The following is a 10,253-nucleotide window of genomic DNA, read 5'->3' as shown; positions in this document are numbered from 1 at the left end:
CGAACGGCTGTGTGGTGTTTAGCTGCCAGCCGGGTTAAACCACAACAATTTTTTATTGAAAAATTACATCGGAACTTGCATCAGTTTCTGGTATTTTCCAGTGAATATGGGAAATGTTTTACATAAAATATTTCACATTATTGATATGGCTAATGCATGTTGTGGGTGCAGGCTGAGAATGAAAAGCAAAGATGCTATTCAATGTGGTAGAACAATAAATAAATAAAAAGGGAGTGAATGACTCTCAGATTTAGGATGTCAAGGCTAAAGTCAGGCAGCAGTGATGAGGGAAGGTCTTTCTGGACATACTTTAAAACTTCTGTTGAAGTGAACTAGTTTTATTAGATTTTATTGTTTCATAGTGTGTGATGTCACTAGAAATCTTGGATGGGTGTATAAGCTGATTCTGTTAGATTATGAGAATAATTTTTTCCTTATGCATTAGCCATTTTTAACTGGATATCATCTTGGGTTACACACATTTGGACATGTAACTAATTTTACACCCCTCTACTTACATCCCAGTAAAGCACTTGTACATTGTGATTTTAAAGCCCCACATACAGCAGGATCTTACTGCTAAGGTTCATTTGCTATCCTCAGAAAGCACTTAAATTTGTTCTTTTAAAGTGTACCAGCATTTTTCACAATTCACTTTAAGCCAAAACAAATAATATATTTAGATTAAAAATGGAAACAAAATTCAAGCCTGCTGTGTTTTTCATTAACTCATAGGAATCTAAAATAAGGTTAATGGATTTAAGCCAATCCATAGCGTGTGCTTTTGTCCTGTGAAATTTTCAGTTAATATTCATGAATTGGAAATGGGAAGCTGATATTTCATGTTGAAGCATGCTATACTATTAATCTTGTAACAACCTGAAAGAGAGGACTAGCAACAAAAGAGAAAAGGCAAGCATTTCTGCAAAACTGCTATGTTGATTTCCATGTCTCTGCTTACAATGAACAGAAAGTCTGAAACTGGTTATGCTGAACCAGCTAAAGACTCCATAGAGTAAGTCCGGTGTGTGTACCACAGGTTAACTGTGCCCATGTGTGCAAGGAATAGCAGTCTGCTTTCCTGAGTCTGTCATCCATGCATCTTCCATGTAAATGCTTCTCGTGCAACTTGCATTGCATCAAAAAACAGGTCCAAAATAGGTCTCTCCACTTGCCTTTTAAGCTCATGAAGAAGCATTTCTTCTGAGACTAGAATCCCAGACCAGACAATGGAGATGCATAGAAGCAGACTCACAGAATCATTAAGTTTGGAAAAGACCTCCAAGGTCATCTGTTCAACTGCCCCCCTACCACCAATATTACCACCCTAAGTACCACATCCAAGTAAGTCTGCCAGTCACCATGCTTCAGGTTTCCTCTATCATTTATGTTGGCCTGAGTTGTGAAAGAAAGCATTTAATAGCATACCAATTCAAAAATCTAGAAGCTTTGAGCTTCTTCACAGTTAGGTGCAGAAGCTACTCCTATTTGTCTCACATGAAAAATAAATTCCTAAATATCTCAGAAGAAATTTGGAGAGATGTGGGTTATCTCACCTGTTGCAGCATTTGTTTGCTACAGGACTTGGGTTACTGGCCTGCTTTTAAAAATGTTAACAGCTGTGATGAACAATATTTTCATTGTCATTTTAAATACAAGAAGTAATTTGCAAAGAGGGAGAGAAGTTTGCTCCTCTCTATATAGCTCTTTTCTCATGCCAGACATACACATGGTTGAATCTCTTCAAGCTCTGCTTACAGAATTGATATCCACAATAAAAATAAATAAATAAATAATTTAATAAATAAATAAATAAAATTATGCTTATGCTCAGGATAAACATTGTTAGTAATGTCTAGCTGGGAATCACAGGAAAAAAAGTGAAGAGGATGTTCAGGTCCAAGCATTTTGTATCACAGAATATTAACCTATGCCTTTAGATAGAAACACAGGCAGACACACAGGCACACATACACACACACATACCAATACAAGCCTTCCAAAGGCTTACTTAAACAAGCATAATTCTGCATAACCCAGCAAAACTTCTGGACACATTCTGCTTTCCAGAAATCCAGCTGACTCTGGCATTTTGTTAGGGGGAAGTGACTGCAAGTAGGGGATTTGAATAAATATTTATTTATGCACAATTATGTCATCTGCTGGATGCTCCATTATTTTTCTGGCAAAAGGACTGATTAAATGGAAAGAGTAAAATGCATGAATGAATGTATGACCTGTCTCTGTTTTGTTTTGCTTACAGTGAAACAGGAAGGCAGTGGCACAGAAACCCTCACCCAAATCATGAAAATTTCCCACATGGCCTTGGTCTTACCATTGCCAGATGTATGTTCGCCATCTTAATTTTTTGCTCAGAAAGAGGTTAAGCTGAGCTAGCTCATTTCACATATATATGTATGCATATATATACACATTTATGTAATATATTTTTTCGAATTGCAACCTTTACTTATTAAACGTACTCAAAAATTTGGGGAAAACTTGTTGTTTATTAAAAACATATTTTGCTAATAGCATTTTGCAAGAGTTCAGATTACATAGTGCACTATTTTTTGCTTCTTTTTAAGGAGGTGCTGTAATTTTGGAAAGCAACCTATGCCCCATTTGAAGCCTGGGTTGCTATGGCAAATTCACATTTTGATTCAATCATGTAGTAAATAATAATATAAAATTGTGTGCAAATGGCCGGAGTGAAGGTTAAATAAGCCTCCCAAGTACCCTTAACTTGGGACAAGATGCTTTTTTCTGCCAAGTCTTTCAGTTCCTTCAGATGTTCCCTGTACAGCCTGCATGCATATCATGTGCACCTTTAAGTGCCTTTTCATACTCTTGGTTGTTCTGAATGTCTTGGCTTACAGACAGTTTCTAGGATACACTACAAAGGGAGATTCCCAGGCCTTGATAAAGATGAGTTTTATGAAGAGGTAGGCTCCAGACACTGTCCAAAACAGCTGAATACTTTTAGGTACTACCTAATATATCTGGTTGTAGTCAAGCAATTGCTCTCCCCTCATACATGACATAAATGAGTGCTGCAGTGTAGAAGAAAACCCTCCAAACACCACACATGTCTGTAAAAACAGAGATGGTAACAACACAGCCATGCTCCACCTCTTCACATATTCGCCATTTGGGATAAACACATCACTTCATTCTTCCCTAATCTACTGGGACATGAGGTGATTCTTATTCCTTCATAACTAAGAAGAGACATGTGACATTAAAAAATAATAATAATAATAAAAAGTAATAAAAGAGATCTCTGTGGACATGAGCTTATTTACTCTCTCCATACCATAAGTCAGCTTGTTTTGGCATGCATTTTTGTTTGTATGTTTCTTTGTCAATGTTTAGAACATATCAGAGAGAACAAAGATGGTTTGCAGATAGTGTTATATTCAAAGAAAAATGAAAAAAAATGTATGTTACTACATGGCAAATAAAAATACATGCTGGAAAGGGAACAGATCATATTAGTCATTATTGCCCTGCCTATAAAACATCAGAGATAATGGCTAGTGGCCTTGGATCTGCAGTGCATTCGCTCCTGTGGGTTTTTGTGACCACCTGCCTTAACAGCGGTTATTTTATACTAACAGCTCAAAGGTAGAAAAGGAGGAAATATTTTTCTTAAAAATATAAAGTAATTTTAACAATAGATCATAGGAAGAAAACTTGCAAATCATGCATCCTCAAAGAGGATGCATGAATATAATATAAATAATAATTCTAAGTTAGCAGATAAATGAATTAGATTATCTAATTTACAGATTTCCAAGGCTGAGGTCACATCATATACATCTGTGCAGCCAAACGACTCTGACTGAAGGTCTCTCTTCAGGAGATACTGGAAAATTAATTTTTCTCATTCCCTCTGTTTTTTTGTTTTTGGTTTTGGTTTTTCTCTCTTTTCCTTTAGGTTTTGAGTTTCTATTCCTGACAGGGTATCAGAGCTGCAGGGACTCTTTCCTCAGCCCCTGGGCACCAGAACAGCCCCCCGGGAAAAGCTCCACGCAATGAGCCTTGTGCAGGGCTCCACCTCCCACCTTCTCACACCTGCCATTATCTGAGTTGCCCTCTGATCCTGCTCTTTCAGAGAGGTTTTCCAGGCTGAGTAAATAATGCAAATGTTAGCTATGGAGCTCCAGAGGTGGTGGTAGCCCAGAATTTCTGTCCCTTGGGATTGTCAATATTTTGAGACCTCTGTTTATGGTATGCCAGCATAACATGTTTTAGTTAACTTTCATACACCTTAAAACATGTTTTTAAAGTTTTACTTCAGGAAGAATAAAACCTTATATCTAAATGAAGCAGTCATTAAATTATCTTCCCACAGTTTTCATTTTCTCTCATATGTCACTAAGCTGCTACCAGCATGTACTAGCAGAGAAATATATATATATAAAGTCTTTTCAAATCATGTCAAATAATTTTACAGATCACAGGGAATGTGATTTATATGACAATCATTTACAAAGTCTATTTTTTAATTGAAGTGCAGTTACAAAGCCACTTAATGCAGACTGAAATTTGAGATTTTTCCAGTCGTCATTGTAACAGTTTAAATATGAAGCAAATATACTTGGAAAAAAAAATAAAATAAAATACCTGAAATTTAATCAGAAACTTCTATTGTCCTTCAGGTGCTTGTTTTCCAGGAAATGTAAAATCAGAAGTCCTATATGATTACCAAACAACCCAGCACTAGTTACACTGGGGGTGTTTCCCATCAAAAGTAACAAACTTCTATTTCCCCTACACTCTGGCCTCATAATTTTGATAACATTGATTTATATAAAGGAGGAAAACTGTATCTGATCTGAATATTGCCTCCAGAAGAGAGAATAAAATGTTGGTATTTTGCCAGGTCTACTGTCTTGGAACAACTCTTACTATGCAAGCCCACACCACTACCATTTTTATAAAAATTACCTTCTTAATATTGTCAAGACCTTTTCTTGAATCTTACTGATTGTAGGCCCACTGTCTTTTCTTCGGTAACAATGGCTTTTAAATCTCTTCAGGTTTAGCCAACTGCAGAAGCCACTAGCTGTGGAATCTGGTAAAAATAACAACAAGTAGACTTTATTTCCCATGATTTAACTCAAAAAATCTTGCACATGTGCTTAATTTAAAGTATGTGCGTATTCGCACTGGAATCAATGGGAATACGCAGATGACTAAAGGTAAGCAGATGTGTAAGCCATAGAATACGGGTCTGAAATTAAGACAACCTTCAACAAGTGAAAGCTGCAACAGAAAGGGAAATAAAAGATGACAGAAGCAATAAACAGTAATAATATTGTGGAGTCAACCTAAGACACACGTATATCATGACTATCATCACAATGCATTTCAAATTAAATAATAAATAAATAAAATAAAATGATAATTGTAAAAATGAATTCTCAATCACAAATTAGTTTTCCTCCTCAAAGGGAGATAACTAAAGACAGGGTTCAGTATTGAGAATGGAGTTGAATGAGGAAAAATAAGGTTTTCAGGCTGCTGAAAAAGAACATTTCAATTAACATAATCACTGTAAATTCTAGAAGAATAATGTTACAAATGTATATCTCCATAGCAAATATGTTATGAAAGCAAATAGTCATAGATTGAGAGAGGAAAAAAAAATCAAAATGTGGATTTGAATTTGTCCTTTGACACTATGAAGAAGAACCCAGCTTCTCTAGTGCTCTAAATGATAACTTAGTGGAAGGATTCAGGGAAGTTTTGACTCTAACAGTAGTGGTAGGAATGGAATTTCACCTACAGCAGCTGTATGTGAGCAAGCCTTAGATAAGTTAAAGAAGAGAAGTTGACCATTTTCAAAGATGGAGATGATAAAGACATGGGTGAAGATTTCAGCTCTCTGAGCAGGAAAACATTAGTCTCAGGAATATTTAAGAAAAATACAAGCAGTAGATGGCTGAGGATGACTATAATCAGAAACCACCAAACTCTTTATTTTACTTTGATTGACTTCAAAATTCTTCCTTGCCACTTGTCTGTTCAGCAGTTTCAATCTGCATATAACATGATAACGTGATCTGGAAAAAAAAAAAAAAAAAAAGGAAAAGGAAAGAAAGAAGTGCTGGAAATGTCATTACAATATCCTCTGATCCACAGCTTCATCATTTTGGATGATGAGACTGGCTTGAACATTTTACATAAACATCCCTGGTACCTCAGTGCTCTGTCAGAACCAATGATGTACCTCCCATTGTTTTCTTTAGCACAGAATTCCTTCCTTCAAATGTCTGATCTCCACATCTCTACAGAGTCATCTTTTTGGTACATATAGCCAAGATTCATAAAAATATGCAGGCATTTAGTAGGGAGTAAACACATAGGTGTTGATACTAATTCTAACTATACAGATTGTATCTTTGACATTAAGCACCTCTTTGAAATGATTTTTTGGCTTGGCAACTACGCTTTCAGAATGATAGTGGGAATGACAGATGACCTCTAACGAAGGTGTGGTGACTAGTGTGTGGGAAGCTCACAGTGGCAACTGTGGGTGGTCTGGAAGGGAAGGGAGATAAGGTCTTAGTAAGACTTTGAAAGGAAAAACACTTAAAAAGAAATTCTCAGCTCATATTTATGATGTACATTACCTGTGCCTTGGAAGTTTTACACTGAGAGAGTCAGGGTGATTTCTCATGTCTTGCACTCAGTGGGAGCTCATAGTACAACTTAGAACAGGGCTTTTGTCCTTAATATTCATTTTGGCACTTACTCTGGTGCAGAGATGGGGCTGAGTCACAGCTTTTAGAGTCACAGCCACATCAGAAAACCCCTAAAGTTTAAGGGCACTTAGACTGATACTTTTGGCTCAAATCACCTCTGATCTTCTGTAAACAATTTGGCATTCTTCCAATTTGTACATACTCAGTGAATGATGTGAACCAGGAAAGAAAATAAGTATGCTAAAATAATCCTTTCCCCCCTGTTGTGTGTGTGAATGAAACTGAGTCCATCAGAAAGGAGGATATCTGCCAGTATCAGCAGGGAGGTTATTATCTTTGCATATGTTGTTTGCTAAGAAAATCCGTGTTAAGAACTGTTGTGGTGATACACAGAATTGTGGAAGGATGCATTTGCACTGTACAAATTTGCTTCCGTCTGACTTCTTAATTTCCTGGGGCTCTCAAACCATGCTACATGAGCAGTTTGCCATCCCTAAATAAATTAGCTTGCACTTCATTCAGCTTTATCAGAACAGGGCAGAGTTCTGACGACAACGTTGCCAAACAGTTGCATACTTGATCTGTTTATGAAAATGACCTACCTGACTGGGTTGCTGCTGATGTCAAAGGACCAGGCTGGATGACTCAGGATTGTCTGTTCAGTCTGCCTCTTTTATATCCCTGTATCACAACCTTCTTCCCTTTCCACAAATGTACCAGCCTCTATCTGTAAAAAGGAAAGGGAAAACATGGGAGAATAGTGATCACTGTATTTTCTAAGCTGCTGTATTTCTTAAATTTAACAGAGGTTAGAAAATTGCCAACAGGTGAGAAAGAGGGAGGGAGAGAAAAGGCACATATCTGTGTCCTTGCCTGTTTACTCCCATTTGTACCCAAACTCCTGCTTTTCATTTCATATGAGTACAAACCGCAAGCAACTGCTGAAGGCTAGAGGGGGAACAGCATGAAATTAGTGCACGTGAAATCAAGATCAGTCCTTAATAAGGGACAGAGCAGAAGGATTCAAAAACTCAGCAAAGAGCTTGCTGAGGAAAAAAGTCAGTAATTACACTTTTTAAAAAAGAAGAGCAAGATTCCCAAAATAAAAACCACACCATTGGTGATCACTGGTGCTGTGCTTAAGCTGTCATCTGTTGAATCTGGCGGTCTGCATGTCATTCAACAGATAAATGCCTTTACCAGAGCCCTCTGGACAACGAGAATATACAGTGCACACATTTAAACCAGACTGTGAGGGCTGGGGAAGCTCTGTTGGTGGTCACAGACACCAAAGAACCAGGTATAGGAAATTCTGAGTAAGGCAGACGTACTTTTGGAGGGGAAAAAAAAAAAAAAAAAAAAAAAAAAAAAAGAGAGAGAGAAGCAAATCTTTTTTCCTTCTTCTTACCCAGAGTTTTGGTAATCCAGGCTGATTGCACTTTAATGTAGCCACTCATAAATTTAAGAATACACAGAGATTACGTTTGTGTGGCTAAACTGGAAGTGGTCTTTCCTTTTCGATAGCCACAGAGACATACAATTTGCTCTGGGAAAGCAGGACATAAATTTTATCTGCTCTCATCCGTGTTGCTATAAGGAACCACATACGGCTAGCGGTACTGCCTACTCTGCAACCCATTAAATACACCACAGCTCTTGCTAAAGCAGTGTTTTCAACTGTATGCCATGTGGTGAGTCTCAGCAGAGAAAGAAATGGTGGGATTTTTTTGCAGATTATTACATGGGCTCAAAAATCCTGAGCCTGTACAAACATTAAAAAATACTCAAAATATTTGAACTGGAAAACACCCTCATTTGCTGTAATGCCTGTGGATTTCTTAAAAAAATACAGGATCTTCTTTTCCAATCATCCTCTCAAATGTGAAGTGGTTTAATGAAAAAGAATTCTAAACAATTTTATTGTAGCATGTTTTCATAGGCTATTTACAGTTGTTTCAGTTTATTCATTTATGTACATTTTGTCTCAGTTTTCAAACAAAACCAAACCTTTCCTGGGGGTAGCTTTATCCAAGTTTTGTCTTCTGCTCCATTGTTCTTTGATGCACTCTGTGGAAACAGGCACGTTGCTGAAATCTCCTCCATTCACATCAGTGCTGGCACGAAGTTTCAAGAGACAGCAGTTACATTGATCAGCCTGGGGCTGTTATAGGCTATTTCTGAGGGCACTGCAGCCCCCAGTAGGAGTGCTGAGATTTGGAACAAACCCAGTGCATTACTGTAGTTGTAGATGAAGATGCTTCTGTGTGACACAGGGCAGCTTGAACACTCTCTTGTTTGTGTTTGTTACCACTGCTATGATAATGCTCTTTGAGTATATTATCCAGGTTTATTACTTAATTCTAACATTTATCTTTCCTTCTTATAAGACTGTGACTAGGATTAGTGTTTTCTATGCTATCAGCTGCATACACATATAAGGGGATGAGAAAACTAACCTTTTTATAGTCAAAGGCTGATAATCCTCCACAGACCATTTGATTTACTCAAGATATTTTCCATCAAATAACAAAGAAGCAAAGTTTTAAAAATATCACTTCCACAGAAATTTCCAGTTCCTTTTGTTTATTCCTAATCTACATCACCCGGGCCTCCAGTGCTTTTGGGTGAGCAGTTGGTGTGTAGTCCAACACATGAATTATCTTCACATGCCAAAGAAAGCTTAGGAATTGCCCAGTCTATTTCAAAACCTAGAAAAAGTACAAGGTTGTATCTGGCAGCAGCAATATGCATTAAACATTCTCAAAGAAAGCTTTGTTATTAAGGAGAAGCAACCCATTTGGATCAAGTAGGACCAATATAAATCTTCATTCAGGATTTAAGCATACCAGGAACTATTCTGAAATTAAATAAGCTGCTTTCTTTCTTCTTTTTCTTTTCCCTCAAAAAACTATTTTTTCCATATCTCCTAGATCTTTGCACTTCCAGATTTTAGCCTCTAATGAAGTAAAAGACTTCTCTTTTTTCCTAAAAATCCTGCACTCTTCAAGACTTACTTTGGATTGACTTTCCAAAGTGTCCTGAAGTAAACAACTTTAATGACTGTCCGGGCAAAAGCTGAAGAACGATTTCTGTTCTCATTACACTAATTTATAGAAACCAAGGCAATTTGCAACTCTCAGATTGCCACATGCAGAACTGAGTGCTCGGCCTCTTTCCCTGTCAGACAGCACATACAGAATTACAAGCCATAATGAGTCAAACCAGACCTGACTGAACCTTCTTCAAGACATGATAAGAGGTCATGCAGTCATTGCTCTTGTTGTTTTTCCACTGCTGTTTACATCTATTATTTCCTTTAATTGCTCTACTGGAGGTTTGGATGGTGTGTTGGAAAGCTCAGTGTCTGTGATGCAGTGTGAAGTAAAATGGATGACGTATTGTTGAAAACTCTCTGGCTTGTTTTGTAACAAGCTGCCCATCAGTAATTATTTCTTCCAGAGAGAAGTGATGCAATGTTTTCAAAGAATGCTATTGCTCCCAGAGGAGAAAACATAAACAATCCCAATGAACACGCCAGAG

This window comes from Oxyura jamaicensis, chromosome 4, assembly GCF_011077185.1.
Source record: "Oxyura jamaicensis isolate SHBP4307 breed ruddy duck chromosome 4, BPBGC_Ojam_1.0, whole genome shotgun sequence".
NCBI lineage: Eukaryota > Metazoa > Chordata > Aves > Anseriformes > Anatidae > Oxyura > Oxyura jamaicensis.
The sequence above is the reverse complement of the archived record's forward strand: the minus strand, read 5'-3'. Positions refer to the sequence as shown.